The following is a 13,541-nucleotide window of genomic DNA, read 5'->3' on the forward strand; positions in this document are numbered from 1 at the left end:
TTTCCATTAAGAAGTTCCTTGGTTTCTTTCTTCTCTTTTTTTTTTTTTCTCTGTGTGTTCTGTTAAGATGGTAAATTTTTCTGAGTGACTTTTTCAAGGACGCTTTATAGAACAACTTTATGTGTCAGAAAGTCATACTTAGCAGATCAAGACAAGTTTGCATCTCAGACAGAATTGAAAATTTCATGTATAATGTTAATTTATATCCTTTAAAAGATGTTCTGTCATCTGAATGAGCTTGTACTAAGCCATTGGGATTATTAAATTGGTTTTGGATTGCTTGTCTTGCAGTTTCCCTCTTCTTACCTCTTCCATAACAATACATTCTGAATGCAATTCTGATTCTGTAAAAGTTCATTATTAAACTTCATTTTTACATCTGCTCCAGCGCGAAACCTGAATCTGACCAGGCTTTCCTGAGGAGAATGGTAGCTCGTGCTGATTGGCTAATACTTAGTGATGGACACTTTTCAACAAAATATTCACTCAAACATAACCAAAACAGCAGAAAGCATACCAATTTTAAGAAGTCATGCTGAATGGAATTTATTCTGGAACAGATGGCTGGAATAATGCCAGTGCCCTTACTGAAGAACACTTACGCCTATAGACCATTCTGACAGCCAGAGATCCCTGCTGCTTTAAAAAGTGTACAACAGTGTGACACACAAGATGAAGTCTCCATTTGCCAAACAAGGTGTGTTGCAAATGACTTTTTAAAACAGAATAGAGCAGAGCAGCCTTAACATCAGGCTTGAAGATTTTGACCAAATTTTCTAGATTTTTGAAATATTTTGTCATAGTACATCTTTAGAAAATTGTAAATAATTTTCTGTTTTCTGAATTAAGAAGACCTTGCTTAGCATTTTAAGGATTGCAGAACAATAAAATTGGTATCCTTTCACTGTGTTTATAGTCAGTTTTCTGAAGACTGTAGGAGCCAATGCAGCTTTCTCAATACCGTAGGGTGGGCCCTTGCACTGCTTATTTACTCAGTGTGTAGTGGGAGAAAGCAAAATCTGGATTCAGAGATGTTTGAGGAGTTTCCAGGAAAAATACTTAGAATGCCATTTTGCTGCCTTGGCAGCAAAGGTTAGATTTTTTTGCTGAAAACCAAATGTGGTTCCCAAACCAAGTTCCAACAAATCTGCTTTCCAGCAGATAGTTCTGAAGGTGGTTAAAGTAACCAGGTTGTCTTACTGTTTACTCATCTGTGCACACACAAAATTGCCTCCAAAGGAAGGGGAGATGACATTTCTTACCAAGGGCTCTGTTACAATCCAGAATCAGGCAGACAAGACATTAATTTTGTTTAAATTACATTTAAAAACTTGGATTTGGAGCTTAGCACTTGTTTAACAGCTTAGTGGTTAAGCACTGATCCAGAAAAGAGCCAATGTTCATTATAAGCTGAGTACAGCCTTTGGCATTCTGCAAAAGTGTGCTATATGGAGCAGGGGCATTTGGTGATATCCTGAACATAAGAACACTCTGTCTCCTCCTGAAGCTATATGGCAAAGAAAAGTTGGAAATGCAAGGAGGGTAGCCAGGAGGTAAATTAGTGTTTTTTACTGAGTTCATAAATACCGTGCATAAGAGGCAGACAGTTAGCTTAAGCAACATTTGCTACCTTCTGCAGCTGGCTATGCCAGTTGTATGACCAAAACAGAGAAAATTCTCACATAGGCAGGCTAAACCATCCACACCAACACTGCAGGTCTCCAGAGGCATCCACCTGTTGCCACCTATTTCATAAGGAATTTAGATAGCCATTCCGGCAGCTGGAGACGCCAGTCAGCTTTTGACTATACTGACACCTGAGATAAACACCTAAAGTTTTGATTAGTGGTGGAAGTTAATAATAAGCATCTAAAAGACTAGGTTAGGTTTTGCCCTAAGTATAAAAACATAATACAAAAAAGTGAGTCTGAAAGGTTGAAAGTGCCTACACATCTTTGAATAAAGTTACTCAGATAGCTGAATATCTGCTGTGATATGTAATAATAATCTTTGCAGAGGTGAGCAAACCCATTCCTCTCTTGGCTAAGTCTATTTCAGACTTGCAAACCAGGTGCTTGGGTCCTATAGAAGTGTTCAGGGCATAAATACCCAAGAGTTCAGCATGAACTACAGTAGTTCAGACACTTCTAGTCAAAAGCATGGCAGGAAGGATAAAAGAACTGTTAATTTGGTGGCAGCCTTCACCTCATGACACAACAGCCTAGCCACTAGCCTAGGAAATGGTACCCTGACAAGAGGCAGGAAATGGAGGGAGAATGTATCTCTATCCCAGGCATGCAGGGGATTTTATTTCTAATATAGAGCAGGTACATAATCATATGATTTCATAAAAAGAATAAATTTCTCACTGACAGGGGTATGTCTTCATGACTGTAACTATGTGTGTATTTTTCCTTGTTCACTCTTGCTTCATAAATCTTGTATTCTTGGCTCTTCAGTATAAGAAGGACATAGAAAAACATGAAAAAATATGAAGAGGAGCAGAAAAGGAAAAAGTTATTGAGTGAGGAGAACAAGAAAAGTGAAAGAAGTGTGAAGAATTTGAATATAATCTACAAAAAGAAAAATCGTAATTGCAGCCTATAAATACGTTCAAGCTAAAAATATAAGAAAAAGGATGTATGAACATAGGAAGGAGCAGTAATAGCCTATGGGTATGAAAGGAAACATTTAAGTGGAGTATTAAAGCATGTATCCGCAATAACAAGGATACTGTGGAAAAGAAATTAATTCCTCAAGAAAAACAAGCATGAAAAAAACAATGTACACATTTAACAACTATTAGTGAAAGCATTCACTAGTGAACTATTAGCAAAAAGATCAATGTAATTAAAAATGGTCTTTGAAGACTGCCCTAATTGATGATCTATTTCTGTGATAATAGAACTAATAATTTTATGGTGCTAGGGTTGAAAATTTATGCATTAATTCATCAAAAAAATAATAATATTAAGGATTACAGCATCTTAAACTTATCCACACTGCATGTGATAAAAATGCATGTGGGGAAAAAAAAATAAGTAAGGTATACTGAGAGGGAAGAAAGGAGTTTTAAATAAAATTTAAAAAAATACATGAAATTTAAAAAATAAATATATATTATGTAATAATTAAATCCATAAAAAATTAAAATTTCTAGATAGTAACATAAGAATATAAGGATCTAGTGAAATCAATAAATAATCCACAAGTTTTATTTTTTTTCCCCGAAAACTTCTGTTATTGTTATTCACAATATTGATGAATCTTAAGTTATCTTTGTAAAAACGAAACACATTAATATACACAGATAGATAAATACTGGATAAGCTTGATAAGAAATTTAATTTAGAATTACAAATGTAGATAATTATTTTATTATTTATTATGAGGTTATGCATTAGTAAAACAGAAAAACTGAAGCCATCATACACATATGGTTATTCTGAACCTCCATTATGGATTTGTTTTTTGATTGTCTGAATTGTGCAAGTCTAAACTTGGAACTGAACTGAAGCTCAGAGCAGCACAATTGTATTTTGATTTACAAATTACTCATGCTATTCCATTTGTAGAAAATCAATTTCAAAGGTGACATGGCATTTCAGACATACTCTATGGGAACAAGTTCCATGTTCTGTATGATTTATCTTTTAAGCCCTAAAATGATAATTACATTTAAATTACTCTCCAATTCTATTGCATTAACATAATTGTGTGTCAGCTAGCAAGATGTACTTATTAAACAGAGTATTTCTAGGCCATTTACACATGTAATAATATGTTATTGTTAAATTTATAGTACAACTAACAGTACTTTGCCTAGCAACTCAGTCTTAATGAAAATGGTGCCATTAAATAATAGCAACTCTACTATTTCCTGTTGATCTCAATGGATTCCTCAGTGCTCTGTAAACAACATAAAAATTAGCATTGTGATATTACACCTCTAAAGAAAAATGTAGATCTTAGACACAAAGCCAGAATAAGCAGTTTCTTAAAACTCTAACATTCTCTTCAAGCTAGGAAGGAATATTGCCTTTGTAACAGGTGCAGTAAGCGCAAGAGTTAAGTTTTGCTTCCATTTTATGCTAGATTAGCAATTCAAAAAGGCATCTGGAAAATTAAACTGGGCAATTTCAGTGGTTCAGTGCCGAACCCAGGAAGAGAAATTTTCTTCTTCCCTCCACCAATGATAACAAAAGTTCACAACAAATTTTATTTTCTCTTTCAAAATTGGAGATTCAAAATGAGAATTCAGTCATCCTATTGTAAATTTTTAACTTGTTTATTCTATTCAAATGTTAAAAAGATGTATTGTAGAATCTTGAGCCAATGGGATAAAAGTTTTGTACGAATTTGGGAAAAGAAGCTTAGAGTAAAAAATATTGTTAGGTTACAATTTACTTCCTTTTCCATCCCAGTGCAGAATTGCTCCCCACATTATAAACGTTTCTGAAAGCTAAAATGTACATACGGACTGCTTAGCTTCCAATGAAACACTGCTAAGTCTAAAAGGTTCCATGAATTTTAGTGGTCTGTTAGCAGGTTGCAACTTGTGAAACTTTAGCTTTATCTAAAGGACAATGATCCCAGAAGTCTACAGTCATGGTCTATTTTGCCATTTAAATGCTGTTTTCTCTGTGAGAGTAAAAGCAGATATTTCTGATGTGACAGTCTGGGGATTTTTCTGCTCTACTCCCAAAGCAACATCAATTAAGTTCAGAACAGTCTTACAAGATGCTTTGGTTTTATTTTCAAGTAAAGTTTCTCACAGAAAACTGAATGTACTTATTTTTCTCAGACATGCTTGTCCATCTTCTGGTTTCATAGGAAAAAAAAGAAAAGACAAGACGTCCACGGTTCTATATTTTTCTCAATAGTTCTTGGATATATGTTATTAGTTTCCAGAAAATGCTATTTTCTTTGAGTCAAATATTCAATCAGAATGAATATTCAACAGAATATTCAACCAGAAAATTAAATCTCCCATTAACAATCAAAGGGTATGCACAATTTACAGGCGAGTGGTTGCTGTAATTAAAAGAAAAAAGTGAAATAGAAAATTACTTAAATCTGAAAATAGCTACTGAGCATTTGCGCTAGCTTCTTTGCTAATATCTGCATTCAGAAGGGCAGTAGTGTTGTGCGCAGACCTGGAGATGCCACACCAGAGCAAAGAACAGCAGAGGGGCTGGCACTCCAGGAAGCAGGGAGAGGAAAAAATTGCTTATTAAGCCTCTCCTTTTCACTGTCAGCTGGTTCCCTACAGTATTTTTCTTCAGTAGTGTGTTGACTCCAGTTTTAAAAGTCCCAAGAGATGAAACTACCATCACTTTTCTTAAAGAGCTATCACAGAGCCAAAAGGAAGAGAGGAATTTTATCCTTTTTGATATTATATTCCAGCACTCTTACAGTAATGATATCACTATGTACCACATTAAAAACAATAATGGAAAGGAAAAATGAAATAGCTTTCAGATACTTATATCGTGTGTCCCTTTGCCTATGAAAGGAACACTGGACCGAAAAAGAATTTATGGCTCAGTGACTTTAATGTAGTGCTACTCCTTGTAATTTATTTTGTGAAGTAAATACGTACTATCTTAAAAGCAGTTAGTTTCTTATTTTTCTGCTTCTGATGGAAAGCTTTAAATGCAAAGCTGTTGTGGTTAGAAATCTGTTTTCAAGCTTAAAATAATTAACTGGCAGTTTATATCCAACTAATTCTCTTGGTATAACTACTTTCTAACTTTGTGATTTTCTCCCTTCCTGTATTTATCATTGTGGTGGACTTATATGAAAAAATCATATCTGCTTTCAGCTTTAGTCTTCTTCAGCCTCTTGGTATGTTGTACTACGTTATGTTTTCCCTTGCTTGATTCTTTTGGGATGCTTTCATTCACCAGTTGCACGGTGAATTTATTTTTTCTTAGACTTAGTAACCTCAATTTTACAAAGCTTTTCAGAGGAGGCCTGAATTCTTCCTTACACAATGATATTAGCATTTTTTCATTTTCAAAGCCAACCCATCAACTGAGTTTTTTTTCTTCATGTCTGAATGATTTTCATGAATGTCGTCTGGTACACCCAACTCTTTTTTACTCTGCACCTACTGAATATCTCCTCACTTATTGTACAAATTTGTAACACTCCCTAAGTCTATGACTATCCACTGTACTTACTAATTTAATTCCATGTTGCCATTCTTATTAAGTTGTCAACTTTTTAAATTCTTTTCTTTTCCTATGGCAGTTTTTCTTTGAATTGACAGAATCCTTCTAAGCATGTACTATAGACACATAATAATGAGATCCTCCTACCTTTTGGACGAAGGTCATTAAGGAAAATATTAAATGAGAACATGTACAAACTGATGCTAAAAATCTGCTGCAATGACTCCCTTCACTTGCAGTATATCTTATCTATTTCAATATCATACGTGATTTTCTCCACTTTACTCATTTCCTTGCAGCACATTAAAATTCTTGTAGTAATCCTATTTTTAATTTACTGTTTGGCACTGAATCAAATATTTAACTGAAGTCCAACTAGATGAGCTTTACTGCATGCATTTGCCTAGAAAATTATTTATCAAAGAAAAATTGCAGTTGAAAATGTGTTTTGTCCCATTTCTAAATGCTTTCAAACATTTCATTGTAATTTCAATTAGAAATTTGTTCGAAAATTTTGTGTGCTGTGAAGGCCAGATGAACCCACTATCTCAAATCAATGTCTCCCTCTAAATTTAGAGTGCAGGCTTTACCATTCTTCTTTAAGTATATGGTATCAGCTGGGAAATGTTGACTAGGGATATGTTGACTGAATAGGCATATGGTTTCAGATATGGTTCTTTCAAAATTCTGGAATGAAGAATATCTAATCTCCCGCATCTGGATCATACAGAATTTTTTAAGCTTTTGTTCTCCTGTGAAGCAGTAAATCACATGTTCATGGCCTCATTTTCATGATTTTCTCCATATTCCCCACCATTGCCTTTACTGAAAGTTTTGACAAAATTTTCTTTTAGAACTGGGGGCAAAAAAGCCATTTTTAACATCTGCCTGTTACTAGAATAAAGAGCCTTTCTTCCTTTTTCATTCTCAGTTTTGCATAGCTAAAGACCTCTTGTTTTGATTACTTTTTGTATGATGTAGCTTGGCTTGATATTTGGCAATTCTCACACGCCTATTGTGCTGAATTCTAATATGTAGCTTTTATATTGACTAGTTTAAAAAAAAAAACAACAAAACCAACAAACACAAAAAGTTATTTGCTTACACTCAATTCCTTTAAAAAAAATAAAAAGAACTATTTATTTATCTATTGTGAGCTTTAACTATTCCTTATTAAATATTTTCCCTTAGCTCAAGTATCTTTCGTATTCATGCTTAGGGAAGTTCTAAGTCAGGGGTCCTCAAGCTTTTTAACCAGGGGGCCGGCGCGGATGCAGTGGCAGGCAGTCATCTGCGGCTGCTTGGTTTCCCCCCAACCCCCGGCGGGGGGGAGCAGGGGGGGTCTGTAAATACCGGGGGGCGGATTGAGGACCCTGGGGGGCCGTATCTGGCCTGGGGGCCGTAGTTTGAGGACCCCTGGTGTAAGTCCTCATGATTTTTAAATTCTGGAACTGTTTAGCCCATTTAGTGTCACTAGACAGTCTACACAATTATTTACATTTTCTCTGCTACAATTAAGAACCTTATATAGATTTTACGTATTTTTTATACAATCTACTAAACTGATCCATTTTAGGAACACTTACATGCAGGGTTGTTTTTAAGCAACAGGTCTTATACAATGACTTGCCAATGTACTATATAAAGTACTCTTTTGTTAGTAGACTGATTATGGAGTGTAAAAATATGTAAAACCCATTATAATTTACAGCAGTTGTTCTTTAAGCATGCAACTTCTTCCTGTAATACTAACAATATTACACCCAACTTTATAACCTAACACTGGAAATCTGTAACAAACTCTCAAATTAGACCTTTGAATCTTTTCCACACTTCTGTCACATATCTTGGCCTAGAGATACTCAATTTTAGTGATTATGGGCCTTTTTTTTTAATTCCCCAGCACTTTATAAACAATCCTGCTTTACTACATTTGCATTTACATATTTTCACACTAACCAGTTCTTCCAGTTTTTGGATATCTTCTCTCTCCTAAATATGTTTGCATCTCCTGTCAACTTCCGTTATCTCTGAATTTCATTAACATGTCATTTAATTCCTTGAAATCATTAATTGAGATATTAAATCAGAGAGTATCCTGCAAATACCTAAGTACTCACTTAACTTTAACCTTGCAGATTCTCACCACATAACATCTCACATATTTTTTTTGGCTTTCCACCTGCACATGCATATAAAAAATATGAAAGTCTCTGTCATCTGAATGCTCAATCACAGTACCATCCTTTTATCAGGCCAGGATGCATGTGATCTTGCTCCATCATCTTGTGCATAACACTGCTGCAAGGATCTTTTGTTTCCAATGAGTTGCTCAGGGGCATACATTTCACTCCATCCCACTTGTTGCCTTTTCTTCACTATTGACTCAAATATCACCCTCAAATACCAAGACCATTTCTCAGCAAATGCAGACTGACTTCTGTCACTGATGGCTCATGATCCAAGCCTCCATTCATTTACTCTGTTAAAAAACCCCAACAATCTCTTTCTTTTCTCCCTGTTTTACTTTTCAGATTTTGGCAAATTTCCTTGTATATGCATGCAGAACTACCTTATTGTTCTCCTTCATGTTCTTTCATAAAGTCTTTCTTTGTTCTGAAACCATCACAAAACTCGGTAACAGATTGTTAACGTACTACCTATCATACTCATCAGCTTTACCTCTTCTTTCATCTCTGATGGGACAGTTTCCTGACACGCAGTCAGACTTTAAGGACATGGACCATCATTTTGTTTGATGTTCACACAGAGTCCTAAGCCATGATTGAGTCTTCTACAAAATATTAAAACCAATAAATGAATAAAACCAGCAAAACTAGACAAGAAAATAGAAACCCTAAGAGTTCCATTCATCCCAATTTCATATGAGGCACATGCACAGTAATTCTCTATAGTACTACAGATAAAAGTAGAGCTCACCCCAAATCAGTTTATTGCCATTGTATTTTTTCAGGGACATAGCTAGGAGTTAATCAACCTAATTTTATTCCTATCTAAGCCAGTAAGAAGCATTGATATATATTTTTCTAGGGAAAAGACATTGTGTCCAATGTTTCACTTTTGTATAAATTTAAATCACAGAAAATTATCATATGACTTGGCACGCTCATCATAGACTGCAAATAGCAAATACTGGAGGCACTGCTCACAGGAGAAGATCGTATAAGTGATCTGCAGGCTGATATTCTGTAGCATATAACAAGTGCCAGAATGATTGGCAGCAAAATACAAGTACAGAACAGACAAGTTGAATTTGGAATCCCTCAGAAACTGATAAACAGTGAAATCTTCTGTAGATAATTTACCAGCAAGAAAAAAATTTACCCTCACCATGTGAACCTTCTCACTGAAAATGTTTTTTTCATGGCATTTCTGTGAACAACACTGTTTTCCTTTAGAGTGTGCAAGTCTGAGGTGAAATAATGAAAGAATTCGGTACCCTGATAAAACGTGACAGATTTTAAGTTTCATGACGTTGACTGCCATGATTTCACCAGGAAATTGTTGGAAAAACTGGTTATACAACTATCATATCAAACACGCAGTAATTAAAAACTTAAGGTTTGCATGGTGCATTTAGTTAACTGAGTGACAGATAAGCAAGATAAATGTTAATGCAGCTGATGTTTCAAAATTGAGTATTTTGAAAACTTACATACTTGTGCAACTCCAGGAAAATAACTGGCAAGGTTGGGTCCAGAAGGTTGTTATTTACTACCAAATAACCCATTCAAATTACTCTTGGTTCAAATTCAGAGAAAATAATGGTCCTAAACTAACACTGACCATTCTCAGGGACAGAGATAATTTTCTAGGACTGATGAAACAAAAGCAAGATCTTCTGAGTCATTCTGCCAACTTATTTGCCTTTGGGTCATTTCTTCCCCCTTCCAGTATGAGGATGCCGTAGCTTAGTCAATAAGCTATTATAAGAAGAAGGACTCCTTACCAGTTATTGGTTATTTGTGGGCTGATTGGCATAATGTAGAGCATCCTTTCTACATGGGTGTACAAGGGAATCTAGTAATCTAACAATCGTAATTTCTGACATTTCTTCTTCTCTTATTATCTTCCCTATTTCATCAATACAGAGTTTCAGTGTAGTGTCTGTTGCAAACTCTGGGAAAAGAAGAAAACAGGGCCCCTAGCTTTTTAACCTGTCAAAAAGAAGGACTTGAAAGCCTTCTACATATGAACAGTCTCCTAATCTCTTCTTATCTTTTTCATAACTGATATCTGTAGATGTACTTTATTCAAATTTTTCTAGCTATAACTCTGAGTTAAGAAGAAATGTAGAAATATATTCATCATGAGAGAGTAAAAAAACAATGTAACAATAAAATGTGCAACCTTGATATTAAAACTTATTTAATCAGATTCCCTCATTCCTTTATTTTTCTTCAGAGCATAAAGAAGAAGTTGAAATAAAGAAATCACAGATCAGTTATTGCTTTTCTGACCAAACCCCATAATTATTGATTTACAGAGATACAGTTATAGGTTTAAAAGTTGAAAAGCCTTTACACTACTTGACTTTTACAAAAAAATTTGGCATATAATCAGCCTTATTTTTTCTCTCTCTATGCACAGAGGGATTGTCTGAATCAGGTCGGAGTATATTTTGTATATATGCAGTTAATAGAATTTTACAGCTGTCAAAATTGTTCTAGCAAGGTAGAAAAGCTGGTACTTCTGCTTCAAACATGAGAAGACTTAGTAAGCCAAGAAAACTCCGTAATGCACAGAAGGACATATGCTGCAGAGGCCGAGTGATGGGTGAGTATGTGGTAGAAAGTTCTGGTGAAAACACAAGAATGTAGGAGGATTTTGACAGTTGGGAGAAAAGAAGAGTATGCCAGCAACTCTCTCCTACTCCTGCTGCAACCACACAGCACAGCGAGGAGGACCCAAGAAGCTGTTTCACAATAAATGGTGTTTCTCTCAACCATGCCGTATAGATGGGGCTTCTCTGAAAGGTCCAAAGACTTTTCCCAGTGTGTGTCCTTGTGCTCCCTGACATTAAGACACCAGACTAGATGACTCTAAGGGTTAAATATGAACAAAATTATTTCCCTTTTTGAAATCAAGAGACTTACCTGTACAGATTCAAATATTAAGGAGCTCTACAGCAATCTAGAGAGCATTCACCCCAGCCTCCCAGTATCTTCCCTCACCCCACAGACACAGAATATGTGATGGCGACCAAAGCTGTAGGCTTTTAGCTGATACCTTGAATACATTCTAACCCCCTCAAAATAAGTTTATTTAAAAAAAAATAAATTAATCTTCCATAACATTAGAATAAAAGCTCCTGTAAATATATCTCTGCTAAAACTGAATAAACATTGAGTATCCTTTTAGCCTGAAGAGATGTATTTAAAATTCCTCCCTCTCAGTCCCCAGACAATTGATGCTGCCAATAACGGGACTATTTCTTTTAACATCAAGTGATGGAAGTACAACCCTACTAGCAAAGCTTACAGTAGCTACTAGAGAGCTGTCAGAACTACTAAGCCCCCAAACCTCTATCCTGGCCCACAGCCCTGCTATCACAAATCCCAGAGTCAAAACATAATTTCATTCAAAGTTTGCTTTAATTAAGAGATGCCTAATCCATTTTTGCTGTATTATTGAAGACATTATTTCAAACAATACTGTTTGGAATGTGCAGGAACTTATTCACATTGTTTTGTTCAGTTTTCAAACAGGAAGAGATTGCTTTAAATCCTCTGAAATGTTCTGAGTGTCAGAGATATATGCAAATTTGAATAATCTTGTTTTTTGCTTGGAATATCTAAGGTGAGATTCTCTAAAACTGATGCCTGCATTTTTTTTCTCTTATTTTCCTGTTCTATTCTTTATGAGCTGCTACTGTCTTCCAAATGTCTTTGGTTTATACCTACTGTACAATTTTCCCTAACATTGTTATCTTTGCCTTGCAAAGTACACTTACATTTGACCACAGAGGCAAGCACGCTGACTGCAGTTTATAACCCAGCCTGAATAAATCTCACACTTAGTGCTTTTAAGTAACATTTAATTGCTTTTATAAATTATTAAGATTCTTTTGTCACAATAAGCTTTATCCACATCTCAGACACTCCCCCCAAAAAGGGGAGGCAGAATGGAATTCAGTACATTAAGCAATAGGATCTCACTACAGGTCAGGGTTGTAAGTCATACCAAGAACCATGTTTGAATACAATATAAAATAGTAATCTTTATTTTTGAAAGAATATATACCATTCTTTATTTGGGGTTGCTGTAGAAAAAAGGTATACATCAGCAGGCATAAATCTCCTGTGGTCTTGCTCAAATCAAGACATTTGGCTTCATCTTTTTAGTTATTTATTTTTATGACACCTTTCACCTTTTTGAAGTGAAGATATGAACTACATGGATAGTCTATATATTAGTGTATCTATCAAGGTACAAACTGAACAAGCACAAGCTATAAAATGGTCCATAAGATAACATGTGTCATCGAAAGAGAATAGGCTCATCTGCTGGAGTTCTGTACAGACCATTTGCTGAGTTCAGCAGTGGGGAAGGAGCACATGGGTTGCTCAGCTCTTGCTACACAAGCAACTGTAACAGCAAAGCATGGGAAGCGCTCTGGATGGATGCAGGGTACTTAATTCTGTTGGGTGGCATGCATAAGAACACTTTAAAGGAAGTAATTGTGTTGAAGACAATATATTTCATGGCATTTCCTTATCATCTAGGAAGTATTTTTGACCAAATAATTTAAATAAATTGTCCATGCAGCCATAAGCAGTATGGAGAGGTCCTGGGACAAGAAGAAAGTATTGACACTCCTATAAATAAGGTTGCAGTTTTAATGGTATCTGCTTGTGGTTACTTGTGTTGCTGTTCATCCAATGCTTATTAGAGTCACTCAGCTAAACAGCACTAAAAATGATTTACTGCAAACACTAGCCAAGCTCTGTTCTTGACATTTTGTGTCAGAAAAAGTTCTTTTAAGAATGTTAATATTTTTTTAAAGATGGACATAAGCTTATTCCACAAAGTATTTGCAATGTTTTTGGATAGAGTTTTTGAGAAATTTCTTGTAAGGACTTTCTCATACTTAAGTTACATCACTATTTCTTTCTGGAAGCTTGTCCCTTAGGAAAAAAATAGAAACAGTTGACCTCTTCTGTTGGTTTGGCAACAGCATACATGCTTTAAAGCTTAAAGACCATAAGCTGCCCTGACTAATCTGCAAGAGCTCAGCCTCTTCCCCTGCCTCATCAACACCATGACACCAAAATGGCATGTCCTATTAGGGACCTATTCAAGCTCGAAGTAAACAGGACCTTCCAGGACCCAATGGCTTTTGGA

General features: G+C 35.5%; 1 protein-coding gene across 1 annotated transcript in view; it reads right to left on the reverse strand.

Moving 5' to 3' along the window:
- NKAIN2 (sodium/potassium transporting ATPase interacting 2) overlaps positions 1-13,541 on the reverse strand; it is a 572,885-nt gene that overhangs the window by 336,318 nt on the left and 223,026 nt on the right. The gene's annotated exons all lie outside the window — the stretch shown is intronic.

The sequence above is a fragment of the Falco naumanni genome, chromosome 6 (assembly GCF_017639655.2).
Source record: "Falco naumanni isolate bFalNau1 chromosome 6, bFalNau1.pat, whole genome shotgun sequence".
Lineage (NCBI taxonomy): Eukaryota > Metazoa > Chordata > Aves > Falconiformes > Falconidae > Falco > Falco naumanni.